We start from the raw sequence: 14,129 nt of genomic DNA, 5'->3' as shown, positions 1-14,129 counted from the left end.
GTTTAAATTATGTGTTTCACTAGATTTACTTACTTCTATTCACTGTTGCTGATGACACACAAGAGATATTTGCAAACTTCTCACAAATTGTTCTGAATCACCTTGGAATCACTTTGCAAACTCAAAATTACTAGATGAGTGAAGAAATGAACATAACATTCATTATATATGCCCAAACAATTGAAATACCCTTACATTTATTGTTCCCTACATTTAGTAGGCATATGCATAGTGTGTGACAATTGTCTCAACATTCAAAGACAACTTGGCATTCATTCTTCATTTACTAGCTCGATCGATATACCAAGATGGTCTCAACATCATTTTAGTTCTCAATCATAGCTCGGCCAACATTATGACTTGGTCACTACACACATGAATACTGATGCTCAACACCAACTATGCTTTAACTTGGTATATGTGCACTTGCTTGGCTCACATTTTATAACTATCCTTGTGCATCTTATCTCATGTGGATATGGACTTCACCTCATCACATGTTAGGAACTAAAGTATGATAAATCTTTTAAAATATAGTCCCTCACATACCTTGTTTTCTTAGTTTGAGGTAGTGTAATCACCTAATCCATTGGATTAGGTGATATCAACATCACTAGTTCCATTGTTGGTGTGTTCTTCCTTCTTCCTCCATGTTTGATTCATTTTATTTCTTGTATGTTCTACATCAACTTTGCATTTTCCTTTGTTCTATTCATTTCTTGGTGTTGGTGCTTGGGTCTTGCAGTTCTTGCTCACATGTCCAATCTTGTGAGGATTATTAAAAAACTAAAATTCCATTCATATGGGTCTTGGGTTTGCCTCTGAAATGAATCCTGATGAAATTTTTGCAACATGACCTTACTCACCAAATTACTGAAAATTATGCCATATGTTGCAATCCCAATTGATCCAATTTCCTCAAGCTTAGGTGCATTTTCTTTCTTCTTAGGTGTCCAGTTAGGTTTAGTCTTTGATTTGCATTCTTGAGCTCTATGTCCATACTTCCAACAATTATAGCAATGACCTTCAAATCTCATTGCAACTGGTGTATTGATAGATTTGGATCTAAACTCACATGCTTGATGTCCTTGCTTCTTGCAATTAAAATAATTGATAAGTAGGAGATAATTTCCATAGCAAGTCAAATTGTGATATTGCTATTAGGATTTAACTATGTGATTTTGAGTCAAACTCATTGACCCATGTTTCATGAGTAGTGATTCAACATGAATCCATCAGTCATGAGAATAAATGGAACACTTAGCACTCATTGGATCTAGGTGATGCTCACTGGGGTGAAGCGCTAGAACTTCCCAGGAGGTCCCCCATCCCAGTACTACTCTAGCCTGAGTGCGGTTAACTACATAGTTTCCTACATGGTTAAACCCAAAGCTTGCAACCCCATTGCAAACCCTTCACCAAGTGTTGTGCCTTATGAACCATTCATTAATTATCGATAAATTTAGGCTTATGGTTTTTCTTACCAATATTTCTTCTACAAATATAATTTGTTGTATAATGGTGCAAGGAAATTCAATCCAATCTACAATTCTACACAATCTTCTATCATTCTTAATAACAATACATTTCTAACTATCTTTCTCTAGACATACCATACCGGTTCCTTCAAAACATAATTAAATTTAACATTCTTCCATTCTAGACAAACTCTTACTTAGAGATGCATAACTTTTGAACCAAATAAAAACTTCTCAATCGCTCTGGTGAAGATGTGCATAATTAGCATTGGAAAAATATATCCAAATTTAAAGGAAATCCAACAATTCATTTAAGAGATATGTGTTTCATACTGAGACCATTTTCTATCATACATACAACCAAGAACAATAACAACACTTCCCATTAGCAAAACCCAATACTCTTCAAGATAGTTAGAAGGGACCAATATATTAGAAACTTATTTACTTTCACTCAATCCCGCTTAAGAATATATAACATGTTATTGTCATGCTCTTCCATTTAGGAACCAACTATCCATGAATTGCAACCAAATACACATGTAGCTAATCAAGAATCAATAAAGAGAAAACTCAGTAAAACTGAAACACTATTAAATATAAATATATACTTCCATTGGAAAAACCATCTACAAATTACAATAATGTGGCTCTCTAGCTGCCACTAGAGAGTTATATGGAGTACCTATCTATTTACTCTCTTCTCAATTATTCTATTCCTATCAATTCCTCCCTTTACATTGTGAGATGGCTTATTTAAAGACCATCTTAATGGTTATAAACTATTCAACTTCCTTAAGATCTTTTGTATTCCTATGTCCCTTTGCATTCCATTCAGGATTTAAATCATCATATAATATATTTTCTCAATCATTATAATGCAATTCAATAAACCTATATTTTCTGAACATGATTGCTTGACTTAACAAATAAGCCATAGTTTAAAATAATGTGAAATTTTAGGGGGAAGATGGTGACCCAACACCATATAACCTATCTTTCCACAATGGTAGCATGTAGAATTACTCTTTGGCTTTGCATTTCTTTGTTCTCCACTCTTTCATGATTCCTCTTCCTCAAAAGATTATAGGTGCTCAATATAGCCTAGTCTAGATGTATCATGGGATCTTCTTTGTGATCTCATCAACTCTTAATAATATTTCATAGATTCTTTAGGCTTGTTCAACCTTTCAATGAATTCCTTTTCATGTTTCAGTTCATTCTTCATATGCTTATTCTTAGATTTTAGATTAACAATCTCCACATCCTTTCTATTGAACTCTTGAGCTATAAGGAGCAATCTCTTAGTCATGTCAAACTAATTTTGATTTAGCCTTTGCACTTCATTGTTCTTATAATCAAATCTTGTAGATATATGACTTTTTTCCTCTTCATCTTTCTTTTTCCATTTAGTTACTTTACGCAATCTTACTGACTGGATTTCATGTTCTCTCTTTAGCATGTGTTGTTCTTTTCAAATAGATCTATCATTTCTACATCACTCTCACTAGAATTTCTTTCATCAAGTAAATCTTAAGTATTTTTTTTTAATATTGTGTATCATTCTGCATGATTGACAAATCTTTTCTTTTCTGTAGGGATTCCATTAGTTCTTCTCTTCTTGATTCAAGTTGTTGCAGTATAAGTTGTATCTCAAGCTTTTGGTTTTCAATAATCTTTAACATCTTGTAGGCCTCCATCTCCAAGATCTTGTCTCGCAAGTGATTAGACTTTTGCTAAGAGAACCTATCTCTTATACCAATTGTTGGAATTCTATTGGGAAAGTGAGATACTGAGGGCAAGGCGAGTGAATCAGGATCTATAAAACTTTTAACCTTCTAAGAAATTATCAAACTGATATCTTTCACCACTAACCCTTATCTCATCAATATCATAATTCACATAAATATATATTGCAATGATGTAACATATTTAATCTATTGATCACAACCATTAAAAAAAATGTAAATGATCAACAAATAACATAAAGATTAACCATAAACTCTCCAAGGTGAAGGTAAGATTGGGATGGGGATGAGACCCACAAATCTTCACTACTACAGTAACAAAATTTATCTATTAGGGTTAAAATTTCAATCACTTTTGATGATCTACCTAGTGAGGGGTCTGCTCTACTAAGAGCTTACAAGACTTATTTAGTCTACCTTGATTAAAGGATTTAAAACTTACAAAAAAGTAAGCATTATGTTAGGAGATTTACACAAGCCTGTTATGACCACCCTATTAAGAGATTTATCTTGATTCACTCTACTAAAATATATTAGTACCTGATCCTTCAGTTAGCATTATAAAACTTGATTACAAATCTCCTTTTTCCAATGTCTGATCATTCTCTGGTCTAATATAACTTTGTTTTGCACTTCACTGCTCTTTGTAGTCACTTTGTCTTGTTTCACCTTCAAATTCTACTTTAGGTATCCAAACTTCGCTTCTCACACATACACTCTTCTCTTTGAAATTAGGGTTCAAATCCTTCTTATATAACCAATTGGAGACGGTTCTAGATCAAGATCAATAATCCAAATTTCTCCTTTTTTGTTGCTTAAACCTTCATTTTTTTGATTGGTTAAACACCTTGCATAGGGATTAATGATCCAACTCATAACATGTAATCAACTCCTTAAATTATTCCTTGATCATTAAAACATGTAATGTTGGCCAAAAACTATTTACCTCAATGTCTATGCAATTCCAAACTAATATATCAAAACTGGTCCACTCAACACATGAACACTCTGATGCTCGCCCATGACTAGTTCTTCATGTTGCCCCTCAGATTCTAAACACTCGACATTCATTGGATAACTCAACATGAACTAACTCTATGTTTCTTGACACAAATTGACTTGTCTTACTCGACATGTATAGGAACACTCAATGACCATAGACTTGCTTAGCAATAACAATTGTTCTAAATACTTTTCTCAGTCTTAGTAGGATTGCTCAATCAGATGTTAGAATTATTTAGAATAACTGAGGGGGGGGGGGTTGTGAATCGGTTATCCAAGGTCCAATGATGTCCAATACAACTTTTTCTTTTAATCCTTAAGGGCACATAACTGAAATTATCATGCATGCAATTGAACATTAAACAATCATGAAAAGTAAACATACATCACACCATAAAACTAAGGATTTTGATGACCCAGAAACCCTCCAGGAATAAGAAGGTAAAATTGGGGTGGGGATGATACCCACTAAATAACTACACAATTGATTTCAACCACTTCTGATGGTTTTCCCTGTTAAAGGCCTGCCCTATTAAAGGTTGTTAAAGGATTTCTACACCTTGTTAGGAGCGTGCCCTGTTAGAGGACTTAAGAACATTCAACTTGGAATGTCACACTGTTAAAGGATTTACATAGAGCTATTAGACTCACCCAAGTCCATGGGATTTACAATCACCTTCTCAAAAGAATCTTTCATCCCTTTCTAAGGATCTCCTATCCTCCTCCTAAGGATCTCTTATCCTTCTCCTAAGGATCTCTTATCCTTTTCTTGAGGATCTCTTTATCCCTCTCTTGGGGATCTCTTTATCCTTTTCCTAAGGCTTATCCACCTAGCTGTTAAGCTAACCTAGCAATATAGGGTTTCAATATCTAATACAATGGTGAGAAAGTATTAGAAGGGTTTTGACTTGATACAAATTGCAACTTCAACCTTGCAGATTTTAGATCACTCTTTACTCCTTTTCTTTTCTTGGCTTTCCTCCCTTGCAGTGCTGACAGCTTGTTCACCCTTCAAGATCTATCTCCTTGAGTTCTTCCACTCGTTATGCCAATGCAATCCATGATCGTTTGATCAACTCAGAGTCTTGATGCTTTGTACTTTACTCCTCTTAGCTTCTTCGCATGATCACACCTTAGACCAACTCCCTCTCATACATGTACGAATGATCTCTGACCTGTAACTCCTTATCAAGAAGTTCTGTTCTTGATTTCTCGCTCGAATCTTAATTTGCTCTTGAGAAAACAGTATTGTTTTCCCTCTGAATTGTTTCTTCTAGAAAATTCATGATAAATCCATTAGCATTCATCTTGAAAATGGTTTGCATGGATTACATAGAATTCTATGACATCTACTCATCATCCTTATCATCCAACTAATTCACAATATTCTATGTAACAAAATTATCATTGCTGATTTGGCGAATCTTTGACTTAACAAATAATGTAGCAACTCGACATCATTGGTTTACTGATGCTTGTCTCCTTCTGTGTTACTTGGCTTCTATTGTTATTTACTAGCACTCGACACCTAAAGAAATTTGATGTTACTCGACACCTAATCTTCACTCGGCACTTGAAAGCTACTCTGTACTTGAAGATCACTCAAGACTTGAAGACTACTTAGCACCTGAAGATCACTCGGCACCTAAAGGCTGCTCAGCTTCAACTGAAAATCTGTTCGGCACTAACTAGCTAGCTTGGCTCTCTCTAATGAACTTAGTTAATCCTTACATCTTTGATGTATCTCAGTGTGTCCATCCTCTGTATCTTAGAGTATGTCATCAATACACTATTTCATCAATGGCTTAGCTAATCCTTATAGTCCATTAAAACATCATAACTTCAACCTTTCTCTAGGTACTCTAGTTACATCTTATTGATTGCCACCTCCTTATCAATCAACCAATTGATAGTATTTGGATCACTAAAGAAATTGTCATTCCTGCAAGTAGCAAGTTTGATATCAATGACAAAATGATGATTAAAACATTCTTTAGTAGTTCCATTATTCTTTATTCATGATCTTTTCAATCATTTCCAAAAATCTCCCTTTTTGGCATTGATGGTAAACCAAACTAATCAATTGATCAACTTAGTTACCACCAAAATTACAAACAAACTGATAGAAATTGAATCCTTTGTTCTGCTTCTCACTCTGGACTACTGCATCCTTACTTTGTATTCTTGATCCTTCATAGCTACTTGTTGATTCTTATTTCTTCTGAATCTCTTTCTGTCATCTCTCCTTTCATACATATACATCTCCCTCTTACCTTTCTTTGATCAGTTTCTTATAGCTCCCTCTTTGACATAAATGCCAAAGACGTAGTATCTTCAACATGCTAAATATAAGCTTTCCATCTTCATGTTTTCTTCCCCTGTCACCATGCATGTGACTAATCTAGAATTTCTATTCTTGTTGTCATCCTCTGCATCACTCTTCTAATTTTTCAATGTTCTATTCCTATTGATGTAGGGCAGCTTCTTTGTTCCTTTAGACTACTTGAGTTAGGGGCATTACCCCCAACTTGCCTCTAAGATATTCATAAGCATCCTTGGGAAATGGTTTGGTGAAGATATCTGCATTTTGTTCCTTTGTGTGAATGTACTCCATAGATTCACTTGTTTGTCTTCCACCAATTCTCTGATATAGTAATACTTGATTGCAATATGCTTGGTTTTTGCATGCATTACTGGATTCTTGGATATGTTTATAGCACTTGTATTATCACAATATAGTATCATAGGTTTGGTTACCTCTTCTTTCATTCCTTTCAATAGATGTTTGAGCCACACAATGCTTGTACAATTGACTGCTGCTACCACATATTCTACTTCTACAGTGGACTGAGATGTGCATGTTTGTTTCTTGCTAGTCCAAGTAACTAGCCTTTTACCTAAGAATAATGCTCCTCCAGTTGTGCTTTTCCTATCATCAATGTTGCCTCCCCAATTTGCGTCTGTGTATGCATTGAGCTCAAACTTCTCATTCTTTTTGTAATATAGGCCAAAATCATCAGTTCATTTAAGATACCTCATTATCCTTTTTACCACCATGAGATGATTTTCTCTAGTATGAGTAGAGAATCTAGCCACTATTCCAACTGCTAGTGTTATGTCTGGTTTGCTATGTACAACATATTGTAGTTTTCCAATCATGGATTTGTACATTGTTTGATTGACTTTAGCTGATTCATCATTTTTGGATAGCTTATGTCCTGTTGCCATTGGTGTACTGATAGGTTTGGAATCTTCTAATCCAAACTTCTTGAGTATCTCCTTGATGTAGTTTGATTGTGTCACAAATATGCCATGTTTTAGTTGATGTACTTGCAATCCTACAAAGAACTCGATTTCTCCAAACATAGACATCTCAAACTCATGTTTCATATTGTTAGCAAAACTTTTGCAAAGTACTTCCTTTCCTCCAAAAACTATGTCATCCAAAAATATTTTGGATACAAGAATATCCTTACCTTCTTCTGATTTGATGTACATTTTTTTGTTATCATCAATTTTTTCAAATCCTATTTGCACTAGATACTTGCGAAGTCGCTCATACCAAGCTCTAGGGGCTTGCTTTAGTCCATATAGAGCCTTGTGTAATTTGCATACCTTATTTTTGTTCTTTTCATCAATAAAACCTTCTGGTTGCTCTATGTAGACTTCCTCTTCAAGTATACCATTCAGAAATGCAGACTTAACATCCATTTGATAGACTTTAAATCCTTTGAAGGCTACATATGCTAGTAAGGTCCTTACTCCTTCCATTCTAGCAACTAGAGCAATAGTTTCTCCATAGTCTAGTCCTTCTTCTTGTGCATACCCTTTATAGACTAGTCTTGCCTTGTTCCTTGTGATTTCACCATTCTCATCTAACTTGTTTCTAAACACCCACTTGGTTCCAATTACATTCTTGTTAGCTGGTCTTGAGACTAAGGTCTATGTCTTATTTTTATCAATTTGTTCTATTTCTTCTTTCACGACATTGTACCAATCATCATCTTTTATGGCTTCTCTTACTATTTTTGGTTCCATTTTGTTGAGTAGACATGTCTCACTTCTGAGTCTATTCCTTGTCATTGGTCCTACCTCTTTGTTTCCAATAATTTGATTTGCAAGATGATGTCTTTTCACGTACTTTGCCAGTACTGGTTCTTTCCTTGTTTGCATGTTGTCTCTTTCATGCATATTTTCATCAGGTATTTGTTCATTTTCTTCATGTTGGCTATTCTCAGAATCTGAGTGAACATCCTCTACATTCTACAGCTCGGCTTCTGAATGTGTCTATTGTTCAACATTCATTATCTGTGACTCAGCAAATGCTGGATTTTGTTGTTGATTGTCATTTTGAGTTGCAATTTCACCATTATTAGGTATACCTTCATAAAAGTAGACAAAGGTCTTGTATTCTTCTGCTTTCTTGATGTCTTCAACACTTTGAACTTCTACAAGCTCATCAAACTTCACATTTGTGCTTTCTACTACTTTGTTATATTAACATTCAAGCACTTATAAGCTTTGCTTCTAGTAGAATAACCAAGAAATGTGCCTTCCTCACTCTTTGCATCACACTTTCCATTTCTAGACTCTTTATATATATAGCATTTGCATCCAAATATTTTGAAATGTTTTACATTAGGAGAATGCCCATACCATAATTCAAAAGGTGTTGCATTTGTACCTTTCTTGACTTGAACTCTGTTGAGTGTGTAGATTGCAATACTTATAGCTTCTCTCTAGTACTTGAGTGCAACATTTTTCTCCATCATTAAAGTTCTAGCATAGTCAATAACTATTCTATTCCTTCTCTTTGCTATACCATTATGAGGTGGAGTCCTGGGTGCTGATGTCTGCCTTTTGATTCCTCTTTCATTGCAGAACTCTTCAAATTATCTTGATGTGAATTCACCTCCTCTATCAAATCTAAGACATTTTAGGCTCTTTCCATTTTCTTTTTCTACTCCGGCCAAGTACCATTTGAACACTTGGAATGCATCTAATTTTTGTTTCAGGAACATAACCGTCATCATCCTTGAATAGTCATCTACAAATAGCAATATGTATCTATCACCTTTGTATCTTTGCACTTCAATAGGACCACACAAGTTAGTATGAACTAGCTCTAATACTTCATTAGAAGTATAGGTCTTACTTTTGAAGGTTGACTTGGTCATCTTTCCTAGTTGACATTGTTTGCACATGGTGTTATTAGGTTTCTTCAACTTTGGTAGACCTCTAACTTTCTTCATTTTGTTGATGCTTATTAGATTGCCAAAATTTACATGACATAGCCTCTTGTGCCATAACCATACATCATCAGTTTGAACAATGAGATAAGAAACATCTTCCATGTCTAGGTAAAACAAATTACTCCTAGTTTGATCACCTTTTCCTATTAGATTTCCTTGAGAATCATAGATTTTAGCAACTCCTTTTTCAAATTCAACCTTACATCCTATGTTGCCTAACTATGAGACACTTAACAAGTTATAATTCAGGCCTTCAACATAGTATGCATTATCACATGATATCTTTTTAGTAAGCTTATACTACCTTTCCCTTTGATCTGACATGGTGCACTGTTACCAAATATAACCTTCATATTGGGTAAAGGTAATAAACTTAATTTTGTCTCCATTCATGTGATGAGAGCGTCCACTATCTATGATCCATCTATCATTCTTGTTCATGTAGGTTACCAGGGCAGTTGCTTCATCTTCATTTGATTCATCTTTCATAGCCACATAGACTACTTCATCATCATTCTTGTCAGAGTCTTCTTCAACAATGTAGCATCTTTTTCCCTTACCTCTGTAGTCCTTGTTGTCCTCTTTCTTGTTCTTGAAGTTGCCTCCATCCTTGTAATTTTTCTTTTGTGTGCATCTGGCTACAATGTGACCAACTTCATTACAATTAAAACAAATGATTGGTAGCTTACCTTTGAATTTGCCTTTTACTCTATGAAATCTTCTTGCTAGTAATGCCTCCAATTGTTCCACATCATCTTCATCAGTGAGGCTATCACTAGATACATACTTTTCTTTTCCACTCTTTTTCTTTGTTTGCATCTCCTCATTGTCCTTTAATGTGATCTTGGCTTTGAATGCAGATTCAAAGTTTTTTGGCTTGTAGTTATCAAAGTTGGATAGCTCAAAGGCAGTGAGTCTTCCAATTATTCCTTCAAATGATAATGTGTTGCCTAGTACACACCTTAGTTCTTGGATGGCTGATACTCTTATAGCATAGATGGGAAGCAAAGTTCTCAAGTATTTTCTACATACTATTTCTTCGGCTAGCTATCCTCCTAGGCTTCTTATGGCACTGACTACTTCCTTCATCCTTGCACCATATTGAGTAGCATTCTCTCCTTCTTCCATTTTCATATCATCAAAATTTCCTCTTAGGCTCTCTCTTTTGGCTCTCTTGACATTATCATCTCCTCCATAGATTATTGATAATATTTCCCACATCTGATGTGAAGTATCACATCCTTTGATGTCATCATACTCAGCATAGCTTAGTGCTGAAGCAATATCTAACATAGCTTGATTGTGCTCCTTCTTCTTACTCATGTCATCTATAGTGAGGGGTCCTGCAGGGTCTACATGATCAACTGTGATTGAGGTCTATGCATAGTCACCTATTGATATGAGGTGTAGCTTCATTAGACTTTTCCATGCAACAAAGTTGTCTTTGTTTAACTTGGGAACTTCTCTCTTGGACATCTTGATCTTCCTGCTACTAGTACCTTGAAACAAATCAGCAGTGAGCTCTGATACCAATTGTTAGAATTATTTAGAATAACTGAGAGGGGGGGGTGAATCAGTTATCCAAGGTCTAATGATGTCCAATACAACTTTTTCTTTTAATCCTTAAGGGTACATAACTGAAATTATCATGCATGCAATTGAACATTAAACAATCATGAAAAATAAACATGCATCACACCATAACACTAAGGATTTTGATGACCTAGAAACCCTTCAGGAATAAGAAGGTAAAACTGGGGTGGGGATGATACCCACTAAATAACTGCGCAATTGATTTCAACCACTTTTGATGGTTTACCCTATTAAAGGCTACAACACATTGTTAAATGTGACCCTGTTAAAGTATTTCTACACCCTTTTAGGAGTGTGCCCCGTTAGAGGACTTAAGAACATTCAACTTGGAATGTCACCCTGTTAAAGAATTTACATATAGCTGTTAGGCTCACCCAAGTCCATGGGATTTACAATCACCTTCTCAAAAGAATCTTTCATCCCTTTCTAAGGATCTCCTATCCTCCTCGTAAGAATCTCTTATCATTTTCCTGAGGATCTCTTTATCCTTCTCCTGGGGATCTCTTTATCCTTTTCTTGAGGCTCATCCATGTAGCTATTAAGCTAACCTAGCAATATAGGGTTTCAATATCTAATACAATGGTAAGAAAGTATTATAAGGGTTTTGACCTGATACCAATTGCAACTTCAACCTTGCAGATTTCAGATTGCTCTTCAGTCCTTTTCTTTACTTGGCTTTCCTCCCTTGTAGTGCTGACAGCTTGTTCACCCTTCAAGATCTGTCTCCTTGAGTTCTTCCACTTGTTATGCCAATGCAATCCATGATCGTTTGATCAACTTAGAGTCTTGATGCTCTATACTTTACTTCTCTTGGCTTCTTCGCATGATCACACCTTAGACCAACTCCCTCTCATACATGTATAATTGATCTCTAACCTGTAACTCCTTATAAAGAAGTTTTGTTCTCAATTTTCCACTCGAATCTTAATTTGCTCTTGAGAAAATGGTATTGTTTTCCCTCCAAATTATTTCGTCTAGAAACTTCATGATAAATCCATTAGCATTCATCTTGAAAATGGTTTGCATGGATTACATAGAATTCTGTGACATCTACTCATCATCCTTATCATCCAACTAATTCACAAAATTTGATGTAACAAACTTATCGCTGTTGATCTAGCAAATCTTTGACTTAACAAATAATGCAGCAACTCAGCATCATTGGTTTACTGATGCTCAGCTCCTTCTATGTTACTCAGCTTCTATTATTATTTACTAGCACTCGGCACCTGAAGAAATTCTATGTTACTCGACACCTGATCTTCATTCGGCACTTGAAAGCTGCTCGGTACTTGAAGATCACTCGGCACCTGAAGACTGCTCAGCACTTGAAGACTGCTCAGCACCTAAAGATCACTCAGTACCTGAAGGTTGCTCGGCTTCAACTAAGAATCTGTTTGACACTAACTAGCTAGCTTGGCTCTCTCTAATGAACTTAGTTAATCCTTACATATTTGATGTATCTCAGTGTGTCCATCCTCTGTATCTTAGATTATGTCATCAATACACTATTTCATCAATGGCTTAGCTGATCCTTATACTTCATTACAACATCATAACTTCAACCTTTCTCTAGTTATTCTAGTTACATCTTATTGATTGCCACCTCCTTGTCAATCAACCAATTGATAGTATTTGGATCACTAAAGCAATTGTCACTCCTTCAAGTAGCAAGTTTAACATCAATGCCAAAACAATGATTGAAATATTCTTTACCAGTTCCATTATTCTTTATTCATGATCTTTTCAATCATTTCCACTATCAGAATGATGACCAACCAACACTGCCAAATAAATGACTAAGTGGTTGACACTAATAGACAAAAACCTATAGGGATCAACACATCATATATTCTCCAACTAAGACTACACACCACAAATAAATCCATTAATCAACTAATTTGATGTTTTTCTATTTGTACAAGTAAATAGATATAGTTATATAATCACTAACAAGAAATTTGAATGATCTGACTATTCAACTAACTTTTTGTAAAATGCACAAATCTTTCTCCACTATATCACAACATCGCAAATGGCTTATGGTGATAGAGACAAGCTTCTAATACTTATATTTGCTTGCGGTAGATTTGAGAAACCCCTAGATCATCACCATGTCTCTTGTCATTATCAAATATACTCTACATTTTAAGCACACATGATCAGGAACATGATTAGGAATACAGAAATATAAGACATACACAAGTCTCCATCCTAAATCAAATCACTTAAAACTTGCTACAATTTGTCATAGATCATTACAACTATATCTCAATTTATGTTCTAACAACTAACAACATGAACTTGAAACAAATTCCATCAAACTTCCTCCACTAAAAATGTTGTGGTTTATTTATAACTTTTTAGCACAATGTAACTAACTTGGTCTTTTCAATCTTTGTTTTTGGACTGTAAGTGATCGCCCAGTACATGATTTTTAGTGTATGATTGGTTGGGTTGTTTTAAACTTGATATAGATCTCTATAGTTAAGCCTGAGCAATAACAATTGCTCAAGCTTAACTAAAATATGAATAGTTCTAAATACTTTTCTCAGTCTTAGTAGGATTGCTCGATCAAAATGATGACCAACCAACACTGCCAAATAAATGACTAAGTGGTTGACACTAATAGACAACAAACTATAGGGATCAACACATCATATATTCTCCAACTAAGACTACACACCACAAATAAATCCATTAATCAACTAATTTGATGTTGTTCTATTTGTACGAGTAAATAGATATAGTTATATAATCACTGACAAGAAATTTGAACGATTTTACTATTCAACCAACTTTTCCTAAAATGCACAAATCTTTCTCCACTATATCACAACATTGCAAATGGCTTATGGTGATAGAGACAAGCTTCTAATACTTATATTTTCTTGCGGTAGATTTGAGTAACCCCTAGAACATCACCATGTCTCTTGTCATTATCAAATATACTCTACATTATAAGCACACATGATCAGGAACATGATTAGGAACACATAAATATAAGACATACACAAGTCTCCATCCTAAATCAAATCACTTAAAACTCGCTACAA

Source organism: Cupressus sempervirens, chromosome 6, assembly GCF_028749045.1.
Source record: "Cupressus sempervirens isolate cs-2001-9-10 chromosome 6, ASM2874904v1, whole genome shotgun sequence".
In the NCBI taxonomy this organism is placed as follows: domain Eukaryota; kingdom Viridiplantae; phylum Streptophyta; class Pinopsida; order Cupressales; family Cupressaceae; genus Cupressus; species Cupressus sempervirens.
Note: the sequence above shows the minus strand (reverse complement) of the source record.